The sequence below is a fragment of the Papaver somniferum genome, chromosome 1 (genome assembly GCF_003573695.1).
Source record: "Papaver somniferum cultivar HN1 chromosome 1, ASM357369v1, whole genome shotgun sequence".
Lineage (NCBI taxonomy): Eukaryota > Viridiplantae > Streptophyta > Magnoliopsida > Ranunculales > Papaveraceae > Papaver > Papaver somniferum.
In genome coordinates, this window is record NC_039358.1 from 112300466 (window position 1) to 112314503 (window position 14038).

Sequence of the window (14038 nt, forward strand, 5' to 3'; positions counted from 1 at the left end):
GGGTCAAGTACAAAGATCGGTTGAAATGCTGAAAGGATTTGATTTTATAAATGTTTCGGTTTCTGAATACGATCAACACCATATGCAATCTTCCTGCTTCCTACATGTAAGTTCGTTAATCAATCCAGAGAAACTACGCTATCATTGAATTTGCGCTCATATGAGTCGAAACCTGTCGAATAATTTTCTTATCCAGATAAATGATAATAAATATCTTAACTACTTTTGTGGATGATTTTTGTAAAGAATGCATATCAAAAGTCGATTTGCCACCTTCGTTTGGGTCGTCCTAGGTTATCGATACTTGCATACCTTTAATTACTAAAATTATTAATTTTCACTGTAGGTAAAGAAAATAAAAGGATTTCTCCCCGTGACAAATGAAGATGACATCCTAAATATGTTGAAAGCAACTGCTGAACAATTAGGTCTACTTCTTTCTCTTGCAGCTTATTCCTCCGAATAATTTATAACAATCTATTGGTTTGTTTTGTATAGGGCTGCACAAACCCGACTCAACCCACCGACCCAACCCACACCCGTCTGAAATTACCCACACCCGACTCAACCCACCTAGGAGCGGGTCGATTATGGGTCACAACATCAAAACCCATAGTATTGTGGGTCGATTATGGGTCAAAGCTTCCCTCACCCGACCCCAACCCACCCACCCACCTAAATATTTCTTAGTTAATATCAACCCTTAGATTACCTATCCTAGATGAATCACATCCGTTGAAGTAGTGATATATAATGCCTAAACCTAAATCGCTAACTTCACTTCAGTCTTCACTTCTTCAATCACTTCCTTGAATAGTCTTTTATCTTTTGAGCTTCGAACAATTGAACTCATTTCTTGTAATTTGTATGCACTTTGCAACTTTGCACCAACTTCTTACTTCTCTGGATTATAATTATCATTTGTTTACACTTGACTTGGGGTCAGTTCTTTAATTGTCATCTGTAAGAGTCTTAGGTTAGTCTGTAACTTTTTTTTTTGATGCAATGTAACTGTAATGTGTATTTTATGGTTGGTAACCCACCACCCACCCGACCCGACCCATTGTAATGTGGGTCGGGTGAAAACCGACCCATTGTTATGTTGGGTTGGTTGTGGGTGACAACTTCTGCTACCCACCATCAGTGGGTTGGGTGGTGGGTGAGGCCAAACCCGACCCAAACCGACCCATGTGCAGCCCTAGTTTTGTATACACTTCAATTAGGTCTACTTCTTTCTCTTGCAGCTTATTCCTCCGAATAATTTATAACAATCTATTGGTTTGTTTTGTATACACTTTTTAAAGGAGTGTGGTATAAATTTGACTCTCTCGGTTTGAAGCTACTTATATATTTATCCCCCATTTTTAGGGGCGACCCAAAAGAATTAGGGGCAAACAAAAAAACAAAAAAGGTCACCCAAACGTAATTCTAAGCAATCCCTTATCTCTGATTTTTCGAAATGACCAATATGCCCTTATATAATCGGGAGCCTACACCATAATCGGTAGGTTAAATTGAAATTGTACCTACCGATTATAGTGTAGATACTTCGACTAATAATCCCTTTTATAATCGGTAGGTTATCCAACATATATGACTACCGATTATAAGTTTCCCCAAAATGTATTTTTCCCTAAAATTCCTTCATGTATTGAATTTTGAAACCTGGTATAGTTGGAAGGGAATACAACTTAACAACCTACCGATTATAAGGAGTCCCAGATCGAACCCTTGCCATATTCCATAGGTTTTGAGTGTACACAGCCATCCATAACCACTTGGTTCGTGTTTTGGATGCAGCGTTAATCGGGAGTTAAATATATTACAAAACCTACCAATTATAAGTTGCCCCAAAATGAGTTTTTTCTAAAATCCTTCATGTATTGAATTTTGAAACCTGCTATAATCGGAAGGGAATACAACTTAACAACCTACCGATTACAAGGAGCCACAGATCGAACCCTTGCCATATTCCATAGGTTTTGAGTGTGCACAACCAGCCATAACCAATTGGTTCGTGTTTTGGATGCAGCGTTAATCGGGAGTTAAATATATTACAAAATCTACCGATTATAAGTTGCCCCAAAATGAGTTTTTTCTAAAATCCTTCATGTATTGAATTTTGAAACCTACTATAATCGGAAGGGAATACAACTTAACAACCTACCGATTATAAGGAGCCACAGATCGAACCCTTGCCATATTCCATAGGTTTTGAGTGTACACAGCCAGCCATAACCACTTGGTTCGTGTCTTGGATGTAGTCATAATCGGAAGGTATATGGATTACATAAACTTCTGATTATAGGTTGCCCCAAAATAAGTTTTCTTCTAAAATCCTTCATTTAATGAATTTGAAATCCACCATAATCGGGAGGTATTGTTACTCGAAGCTTTTCGATTATGGGAAGCCCCAAATCGTTAGCTTAGACAGGTTTTAATTCGTCCGATTATATAGGAGCCCCAAATTTCACCATTGCAAAAATCTAAATATTTCTAATTTCTATACTTTAACAATCGGTAGTCTCTTGAGGATCTTGTTACTCCCGATTGTTATAGAAGCCAGATACGAGTTTGGCACATAAACGAACTTAATTGGTAGTGTAATCTAGTTAATAACCTTCCGATCAGGTATTTACAATCGGGTACAGTATAGCTTCCGATTATATAAGGGTATTAACGTATTCTCCGCGTTTTTGGACATCCCTTAACGTAGTGTATAGGTTGGGAATAAAAAAGTCGCCCCTAATTCCTTTTGGGTCGCCCCTAAAAATGTCAGGATATTTATCTCATTTGTGAAGAGAAAAACTGAAGAGGATATCAAATACTTTATCCACTTATTACATCAATTCAAGTCTATAATTAATCTATAAATGTGTATATATGCCTCATATTTATAATACGGTACTCATGGTCACGGGACATCAAACTCACTATTAACCCAAGCTAGGGATAATGTAGAATTGATGGCCAGTCAGATGAGGTGCATGGTGGGTTCTTGGAGTAGTTGGACTTTTTTTTACTAATAGGAAAATGGAATTGATATCAAGAATAAATGTTGCATAATTTTTTGGGCTGCCCAAGAAACCCAAAATAGAGTTGTCTTATTCCACTCTTCAACATTGTTTAAACTAACAGATACACTGGATAGGTTATGAGCTTGCTCATTTATATTTCTTGGGACATAATTAGTTTGACGCTTACTAAACGTTTTTAAAATTTGTAAACAATCTTGAATTAGAGTGTAGATTTGTCATTTTATTGCACCTATTCTTCTATTCGGAGAGGCCACAACATTTTGGCAGTCACCCTCCAATTGCGCTCTGGCTATGCCTCTCCTTTTGACCCATGCTAATACTTCCAGTGTTGCATGTGCTTCTGCTTGCTCTGGTTTTACTGCTTGTGTTGGGCAACATTTAAGTCCATTCCATGTACCTGCACGATCATAAACAATCAGACTACTTCCAACTTTTGTACTAGTTGTTATGAACGTAGCATCTAAGTTAAATTTGTGATATGATAAAGAAGCAGGATTCGAAGATTCCATTATTCCAGAAGTTATGTTATCTTTATTGTTTCTATGTGACTGAGAGGTTGAACAATCAATATGAACTGTGTTAATCTCGTTAACCACAGTTTTCATATTTCCTATACAGTAATTTCATATTTCAAAAGAGTAGCAAAAATCAGGCTGATGAATTATATTGCTATTAATGAAGTTCATAATCAACCAATTAGATTAACTCAAACTAGTTTGCACTGTATTCACATCATTAATGAGAACATTCCATGATATGTTCATTAATGAAAACATTCAAAATAAATTGCATATTTTCCTGGCAAGTATTACAAAGAGGACAATTAGTATGGGCATTTCGGACAATGCTAGCGATTTTTTCACTGGTGGGTAGACATCCTTGAATACACTTCCATATAAAATGTTGTATATTAGGTGGTAACTTAAGCTTCTAGAAATTATTCCAATTCATACTATGATTTTGGAGAGCATTGAAATTTCCATTTTCCTCGTTCATGATGACCTTATAAGCAGACTTGGTAGTAAAATCACCACTGTGACTTGGTAGGCATCTAAGTTTATCTTCCTCACTATTAGGAATCTTAATTTTCATGATTTAACTAATGGAATCTTCATCAAACAAGGCATTGAGAATACTTACATTCCAATTTTGTATCCTTATCAATGAGTTGAGAAACAGACCTCAAATTGCTAGAAACGTACTTGGCATCCAACTTACTCTATTGTGTGTTCGTTTATCTTTTCATAAGTTAACTTTATCACATGTACCCATTTCTCAGCAGTAAATAGTACTCCCTCCGTTCTTTTTTAATAGGCCAGTTTTGTTTTTAGCGAAATTTAAAGAAATTAAGAGAACTAATCATTGAAAGTGGTCCTCATGACACTTGTCAATAAAAGAAGTGAAGTGAAATGGTCCCATGACACTTGTTAGCAAAAGAAGTAAAGTGAAGTGGTCCACATGACACTTGTCATCAAAAGAAGTTAAGAGAAAAATGGTCCCAAAAAATTAAAATAACATTTGACTTTCCCAATTAGGAAACTAGCCTATTTTTTTGAAACTTTTATTTATAGAAACTGGCCTATTAAAAAAGAACGGAGGGAATAATGAATTCTGAAAATATCGAGATCTTGATTAATACCTTTCCGAATCCATGATCGTTTATAGTATGTTTGGAGTACATGGGATTACAATTTGGATAGCATTTGCTCTTTAAGCCCAATAATCGTTTTCATTTTGTTTTCTAATTGTTGATGTTGTTAGATTGATATGATCTTACAATTTAAGTCTTAATATTTTTTTATAGAGATCATATGAAAACTATTCATGCACATACTAATTTTTTGAAAGAAAGTTTTCTTCATTGAGTATGATAATACCATAAAACCTGAGCACAATCTGAAATGTGTAATATCACCACAACCACTGTAAAAATCAACCGAATAAAATTCAAATATAACCAAATCATAATATTATATATTTGGTTTATGTTTTTTTTTCTTCCTCTCTTTTTCCTCTCTCCTAAAAAAAAAAAACAAACAAACTAGAACTTCCTTCTTCATCTTGCTCGGATTTAGTCCTCTGGGCTAGATCAGAGCAATTTTTTTTAGTTTTTTATTAATAAAGATAATTTAATTTATGTTTTAAGGTTTTATTTTTGTTTTGGGTGTTTATAAAGTGTGGACATATCTTCGCTATTTGGGCGATCTTTTCTTCGTCTTTAGGACGATTTTTTCTTCGCTTTAATAGCGGTTCTTTCGAATCTCCATGTTGTTTCTTGGTTTACTATGATCGAGTCATCAAGAACATCAACGATTCTGCTCGGCGTCGCCGTAGATTAATCTTCAACAAGGGGGATTTAGGACATCCAGATTCGTTTGGATCTACAAGATTTTGGGAAACATAATCCATTTTATTTGGAACATCTCTTACTGAAAAAGATTATCATTTTAAATGGTTGGAGTTGATTCCGGTTCACAACATCATTCATCAATACTACATCTACTAAAATTGTATGTCTTTGCGGTTCGTGACTCTTTCTTTTCGCGATGTACTTGCAATTAGTGTCGTCATTTATATTTGGGTTTTGATTATCTTGTATTTTGATGTTTTTGATAATCTTGTAAGCAACCATGTAATTACTATCTTGGTTTTAATAAATTGAAATGTCATTTCCAAATATATATAATATTTAGATATAACCAAACGGTAGTATTATGTTGCTTTGGATATACTTACCTTTATGTTGTCGTTTAATGATAATCGTTTTGTTTAGAAAAGGTCATACACTGCTGATCAGAATCTTACCAAGGATTTTAAAAAGCACATGCCATGAACATATTACGGCAAGCTATGGGGCCGGAAAGGATGTTGCCTATTTGCATCCCACGGTCTCTCCAGCAGCCTCTACCAGAGAAGGAGCCCTCAACCCTGGACTGATACGGGCTGGTCTTTTGAGCCGTGTGGTACCTACATTTTTGAGATGCAACCCGCATTTCGTCTTTCATCGATTTTCAATTTGGTATTAGTATTACCAATGCCACTATCGATTGGACACGTCTTGAATTGTTGTCGACAACGTGAGCCACGAGAATTTGGGAATTTGGCACCCAGCGACAATTCTAACTGCATCTTAGTTTTGTTTTGTACGCTCGATCATGACGTAATTTGTTTTCTATAAATAAGGTCGATAATTTTTGGTAGAAACTAAAAGAAAAAAACTAGTCATTATATCATCTATTTCTTAGTTTTTGCGGCATATTATAGTACTAGGCTTTTCTTTTTCGATTTGTTTCTTATTTTGGTAATTGAAGTGACAGTATGGAAGAACTATTTGAAGATTTGGTAGGATTTTTGATGCATGAGGAAATACAGACAGATAATGCAGCAGAGATCTTGGACGGTGAGCTTCACGATGATCATATGATCCCTACTGGGACAATAAGCAGTTTCAGTAATGGTATTGATGACCATGAGCTAGAAGCAGATTGGTATAATCTGGAACTACATTTTCCTGATCCTCACCCGTTTGGTTTGGTGAAGAAGTGATGTATGGTGATCTCCAATGATATCCGGTCTGATAATCTATTATTAGATGTCAATGGCTACTTTCAAGAAAAAGACTTTATTATTGATCAATACATTCATGATGCGACACTAACAAAACCTCTACAACAACAAGCAGATATTAATTGTCATATCAATGATAGTGTACTACCAATTGATATTGTCAATGAAGATACCTCCAGGATTTGCGAAAGGAAATTCCAATTTGGTATGTCGAATGAAAAAATCGTTACATGGTCTTAAACAGGTGCCTAGGTGTTGGTTTGCAAAGTTATCAACGGCCTTGAAGAAGTATGGTTTTAAACAATCATATTCAGATTACTCTCTTTTTACTATGACAAAGGTGAAAAAGCGGGGGTCTAACACCACCACCAAATATTTCGATTAGCAATCTGTATGGACTAATTCCGAAATACTTTGCTAGAGAATCAACTAGACAGTCAGACTCAATCTAGATAAAAAGTATCTTAAGGAGTTATTATCTCAATCACTCGATTTGATATTTACTCAAACAAATCACTAGTGGAAAAGGGGCTATTTGAGATATCATGAAACGACACAAAACAAATATCTTAATACAAAAAACTGAAACTATACGGGAAGTGTGTGGCTGACTAAAGTCAAGATGTCGTTGTGTCAAGACTTTAGTTGACTTATACAACGACATATGAATAGTATAGTTTCTGTGGTCCCACTATTCGAGAAAACTTTCACCTTCCTACACAGAAGCCGAGAAAGAGAGAGAAATATCTAAGATAACCTGTCTACGACTCTACGCTAAAAGCAGTGATAAGAAAAACATTTCTTTCTTTTTTTTCGTATTCTCCTCTCTCTCTAATGCGGCTCTCTTCTTATCTTCTGCAAAGTTCTTTCTGAGAGGGAAAAAAAAAACTCTTTTACTTCTCTTCTCTTACGCTGCAACTTCATCTCTAAAGAATTAACTAAAGTCATGTACTTTAACCTTAATTCTTCATCTTTAAACCAGATCTGTAATTATTTTTTTTTGGGCTTTTTGATTGCAAGATAAATTTGTTGAGGTTTTTCTCCATCTTTACAACAAATATGGTGAAACTCCTTCTCCATCTCTACAGCAAAATGGGTAAAACTTTTTTACTCAATCTCTTCTCTATTTTCTTAAATCACCCTTTGATTCAACTGCATGTTTAGAGGTTTTTTATTGGGGTTTTGATTTCAGGGTTTGTCATTTTTCTCAGTGTTTGCTTTACCGTTAGAGGAAGAGTTTTTTTTATAAGATTCTGATCCAGCGGTTTCATGGTTGGGTTTTTTTTGTCAAGCTACTGGTTTCCTTTATTTTTTCCTAATCTTTCGAGTTGCAGTTTTCATAGAATCAATTTTGGGTTTAATATCAATTTTGGCAAAAAATAATCAACATAGTTTTGGGTTTAATAGAAGAATCGATTGATTTAGTTCTTTTATAGAATCAATTTTGGGGGTTTTCATCAGAATGAAACCCTGGATTTTTATAATTGATGATTTTTTTTTGTTTAAATCCGTTTGCTTACCAGTTTACTAAATATTGCCGGGGACTGATTTTTGTACAAAACTGTTTTGAGGTTTTTAGTTTTCTCATCTTAATTACTGGAAATTGTTATTAAGGTTCTTGAATCAGGCCAATGGATTCTGGGTTTAACTTAGATTTGTCTATTATCTGCTGAAACTACTCTTTTTAGATTGTGGTTTCCCCTTATCCAAACATTTTGGTTTTTCGGGATTAATGATTTTGTTGGGTTTGATAGGGGCTTACAAGTACGTTTCTTGAGTTATGGAGGAAGAAACAATCCAATGCGATGAGGTTTTTGCTGAGGGTGAGGTGCTGGAAGTATCGCCAACATCCTTCGGTTTGCAGTGTTATCCGTACTGATAAGGCTAGACGTTTGGGTTACAAGGCCAAGTAGGTAATGGAAAGTCTTAAATCTTATCTTTATTTTGCTGTTTTTAGTACATTTGATATGTTAAAACTCTTGAGTCCTGTTTTTAGTGCAGTTTATTCGTCGAATACATTGTTCGGATTTATGATTTTCGTGAAGTCTTAAATTGATAAATTGCACCATGCTCTGTTTTTCTACAATGTTTGAATGGTGTTAGGTTTCTGCTCTTACAATGATGTTCATAGACTTGAAAAATGTTGAACTAATGAGTTATTACTTATTCATTATACATCAAACTAAGGGTGCCTAGACAAGTTTGGGTGAGAGTTGCTTCGTAAGTTTGTGTGGCTTCACAATACATGGAAGTCCATCTTATGTAATTACGTACTATTTTTTCTGACTAATTATAATTTTAATGTTCGAACCATCTGATTTATGTAACCATATATAGGTTCTCGATGATTCCTTCTTTAAATATGAGAGCAAGCCTAAGCTTACTAGTCATGGTGAGCTCTATCATGAAGGGGAAATGTTTGAGGTATAAATTCGGTCACTTCTGTGGTTCATTTACTTGAGCGTTTAGAAACTAATCTACTAGTCGTACTGTTACAATTATTTTGTTGTGAATACAGGTGGCGAAGTGAGAATTAGATGCTGGTTGAGACAAGCTCTTCAGATGATTTTTCAACAAATGTAACTAAAAGAACCTGTTTAACCAATTCTTAAGAATAATTCACTATGCTTGTAGTCTGTTTGACCAATTCTCAAGGATAATACGTTATTATCTTATATGGATATTTGGTTCTTGCAGGCGATTGGCAGTAGCAATCATGGAGACAAAATTAGATGAATGAACCTGATTATACTCAAGAGATTGTACGTGATGTTGATGGAATATGGAATAACATGAATGAACCAACTATATTCGAGGTAAAGCTCATAAATCATCATCAGTACGTAACTTGTCATTTATTCTATTGGTTTTGAATCCAAATTGTTTTTCTTGCAATCTGCAGTGCAGACCATTACAAGGTCAAAATTGGGTGTTCTTAAGGATTCTGATGTTGGATTTTGGATTTGTTGTTCTTGTCAATAAGGAAATCAGGAACTATTGGTGGTGCTAAATACGTGTTTTGAAGAAATTGCTGGTGGTGATGGTAGTGATATCTTTCTGTCAGAGATAATGGGTTGAAGATAAGACGGTTAGTGAGAATTCTTTTTCTTTCTGATTCTAAGTTGATAATTTTTGCTTGATTTCCACAGAGTATTGCTTTTTGTTTCCTCGATATATTTGTTACTCATGATGCTATGTTATCAGGAGCTTGTCCTTTATGGATACCTACTTTATCCTGCATTCATGTCCATACGCAGAGACCTGGATAATAGACATAGAGGCTGACGTTGTTTGGCATTTTAAGTTGTAGCAGTCGAAAATAATAATTTTATTACCTCTAGTAGATCAATTTCATTTGGTGTTAAAATATCCCTTCTTCTAGCTATGTTCTCATATAGTATTCTTCTTTTGGTATACAAATTATCGTGCCTGTAATGGTTGTTGTAGGAGCCCATTTTCTACTTTGACGTCTCGATCTGAAGCACTTCGTCCCCTATGTAGTAAAGGTAAAATTTATGTAATTCACCCTTGTAGTTGTAGGGTTTATTAACATCTCTTATTTACTTCCTTCTTGCATATAACTGTACTTCAGAACTAATGATACAACTAATATTCTTCTTGTATTCAGGAGTTTGAAACTCTGCATATAAATGTACTTCAGACCTAGCATTGTAAGTGGTGGTGATAGTTGGGCATGTGCGTGAAAGGTGGGGATAAGGAAGTGGGGTGATAGATGATTCCCAACTATCCTTGTACAGGAAGAGAAGAACATCAACTGTCTTATAAGTTTTGTTTTCACATATGTTGAGGAAGATAATTGGAAGATCCATGTCTTAGAGAGTATTGAGGTTGACAAACTACTAGATTGTCTAGAAATTTTTTCGGCTTTTTAAGGTTAGATACTAGAAATTGTAGTCTGCACTGTTGGTACCTGCTGTAGTGTGGTTTATGCTTTGGTGTTTGTTAGTTTTGTATTCATTGGAAATCCCTTTTTGGTTCAATTTTATTTTTCCTGTTGAAAGCTTCATTTTGATAACTCATTTTGTTGTTTGTTATTTGTAGATGCATGAATAGAGCTTGGGTTGGTCTTGCAGAAACTCTTGAAGGTAGCATCATGGTAAATTCTCTAACACCACTTCTCCGTTACTGATGTAAAGTGTTCTCCAGATAATGAATATTGTTCTGATCTTTTCAACCAAGTGATGATTTATGCTTTCGTAGGTTATCACTGAGTCCAATGGATCAAAGCTTATCGGATTTGTGACTCCAAGAAGAGAGCATCCTAATCCATGTAAGGTGTGTAATGAGATTGAACAAGCGGCTAGTTATTTTATAGCACTATGTTTCATTTATTGGTTCTTACCTCCAATTGTATGTGTATTGCAGCTTGATGGTGCAATTGATCCTGTGATCATAAGGGGTAGCTATGAACCAAATGAAGAAGTTGGTGAGTTAGACAAGATGATTCCAGCTTATACGAGGTATAGTTTCATATACTCTGATTCTATATATGGTTTTATGATTTAATTGCTTTGCTTTGTATTTGGGTGTCATGGTTATTTAGTAGCCACTAGCCACTATAAGTGAAAGATGAGGCTGCTGGGATTTGTGATACCTTTTATTCTCAGATGACCTGTTTTTGGTTTGCTTAGTTCACACTAGTGGAAAAGGGGGTTTTATGGACCCACATCAGAGACCCTCACTACCGGTCAACGTCCTGTTGACCATTGAAGACCGTCTCTGATACGGTAAATTTTTGGAGCATATCGGAGCCTTAGAAACCGTCGTTCAATTAATTTTTTAATTCCATTCATATCCTAATTTAGAAACCCACACCGAGACTGCTACACGTGGTTGATTCAGTGATATTTTCCAAGGCGGGAAGCCTCACTCGGTTCCCTCCATTTCTATAAACCTCGTTATTAACGATGGTATTTATCTCGTTCATATCGTCCCTCTCTCTCTAATAGTTCATTTGCAGAGAAAAAAACCAGACACCATTAAAATTTCTCCTCCTCTCCCAGAACTCCACCATTAAAACTAATTAAGCCTTTGTATCACAAAATCTTTACTAAGATTAACCTGTTACAGCTCTCAATTGTGCAGCAGTTAGGTTTAATTCTCAAAAGCATCAGGTACTGGTAAAGTTAGGGTTTTTGATTGAAGTTTTCTTTTCTTTTCCTTCTTTTTTTTTCTTTTACTGGTCGATTTTCCTCATGGGGTATAACAATAACTGTTTTATTGGTGGATTTCAGGTAAATCTCAATAGCGATCTAGTTGTAATTCTTCAACAGGTACAGTTAGGGTTTTGGATTGAAGTTTTCTTTTTCTTTTACTGGTCGATTTTGGTCATGGGGTTTAATAATTATTGTTTTTTTGGTTGATTTCAGGTACATCTCAACAGCTTTGCAGTTCAGATTCTCATCAGGTATAGCAGATTTTATCGATTTGGGTGGTAGTAGTTGATCATGTATTATGGTTAGTTAAATTATATTCTTGATTGGGTCTGTGTATCATGTTTTAGGTTTTGTGCTGTTGAAAAGAATCATGTTTTATGGCTGTTACCCATAGATTTTTCTTTGTTCTTCCTTTTGGTTTGCAGTTGGTTCCTTATGTTTTATGTGATGGGTTAATAGGTTATTCAAGTTTGAGCATCTGTTATCCCTCTTCCTTATGTTCACTATTTGATGACTTGTGAAGGGTGCAACACTAATAGTTAAAGTTTTCTGTCATATATTCAAGACTGATCAGTTCAGTCTTATTGTTGTCAAGCCAAAAATGTATGAAGGGGTATGTTTAATTCAGCTCACAGTCTTATTTCATATACCTCCATTTTCCTTTACGAAAGAGTGGTGGAGCAACAAAGCTACATAAGAAACTGATAATTGACAGGGTAGCCCTTAATCTTAGGAATTTCCTGCATCACAGTAGTGACATGGTTCTGATAATCTCTAGATTGTTGAAACCTGAATCCTATATTTTTAAAATTAACTAGTTCCTTTGTCCTTTAATTGTTTAATTGCATTAAAAACTCATGTCTTTAGTCCAACTATTTGAATGTACAAGTGAAAACTTCCAGCACCTGTATGAAGATTGAGTTGTCTCATTCGAGGTGGAACTTAAATTGCAGGAAATTTTCCACGATTAGACTTACATAGTATTGTGTATATCATTTGAATGTGCTTGTTAGATTTATGCTAAAAGGTGCGTTTATCTACTATTTTAATGTCTACAATGATAAGTGTTTTGGTATTCATTTTGTGCACCTTTTGCTTTGGCAGAAAATTGTAAGCGAAATCCAAGATGGGCAGCGATGAATACTATCTAAGAACAGATTTGTGCGAGTATATCATCCGGAAGTATCTCGTTTAGCTGTTGTCTTTATGAACCTTGAAACATAGATAGACTTGTATGAATTCAGATTTGATTACTTTTTTATTTATGTGATTTTGAACCTATGTGTAAACTGAATTTAGTTAAGAATTGTGTAACCAATACAATAATTTTATTTAGTGACTGTGAATTTATAAATCCAAGTTTCTTTTTAGGGTAATTTGAGTTTAGTTCAGATTTATATCCAGTCAGAAACACTGCAGTCAGCTAGAACTGATTTGGATTTCAGCCGAATCAGCTTTGGAATTTAGCTGAATTTCTATTTATTTTTTTTATATTATAAAAATTAAATCTAGGACGCTATTCTGGTGACTTTGTTTGGCGACAGTCAGAAAATATCGTAAATCTGAGTCAACTTGGAAGTATCGTTCCTGGAAAACACTGAATCTACGTCACTTTCAGCGGCACCTCCAAAGTGTCGTATACAACACTAATACGACACTTTTCAACTATCTTAAACCGGCTTTTTTCCACTAGTGAATAGAAATCCGCGAGTCTTTATCAAAGAGAGATAACTTGGACGGTACCAAAGACCAATGTCCAAGTGTTAATCAATGAAATCAACAGCCACAAGGTCGGATCTCCAATTGATTAAACTTTAATGCACGACCTGGATTATTTCAATTATATAAATATAATGCGGAAAAGAAATAACACAGACACCAGAAGTTTTGTTAATGAGGAAACCGCAAATGCAGAAAAACCCCGGGACCTAGTCAAGATTGAATACACACTGTATTAAGCCGCTACAGACACTAGCCTACTGCAAACTAACTTCGGACTGGACTATAGTTGAACCCCTATCAATCTCTCACTGATACAAGGTACATTTGTACTCCTACGCCTCTGATCCCAGCAGGACACTGCGTACTTGATTCCCTTTGATGATCTCACCCACAACAAAGAGTTGCTGCAACCCAAAATCACAGACATGATAATAAACAGATCTGTCTCACACAGAAAAGTCTATAGAGGAATAAATCTGTCTCCCACAGATAAACCCTAAGTTTTGTTCCGTCTTTTGATATGAAATCAAGGTA

General features: G+C 35.2%; 1 long non-coding RNA gene across 10 annotated transcripts; it reads left to right on the forward strand.

The window, feature by feature from the left end:
* The first annotated feature begins 7416 nt into the window (after positions 1-7416).
* On the forward strand, positions 7417-13117 carry LOC113296808. 10 transcript variants are annotated; one of them, XR_003333157.1, is made up of 15 exons: positions 7417-7701; positions 8360-8518; positions 8943-9029; positions 9124-9184; positions 9303-9421; positions 9508-9693; positions 10053-10111; positions 10234-10499; positions 10668-10722; positions 10827-10901; positions 10992-11086; positions 11258-11740; positions 11861-11899; positions 11996-12033; positions 12887-13117. It is a non-coding gene; the product is annotated as an uncharacterized LOC113296808 (long non-coding RNA). The 10 variants fall into 10 exon arrangements; XR_003333160.1 differs by having other exon boundaries at positions 11697-11740; XR_003333153.1 differs by having other exon boundaries at positions 10992-11740.
* The last annotated feature ends 921 nt before the right edge of the window (positions 13118-14038 follow it).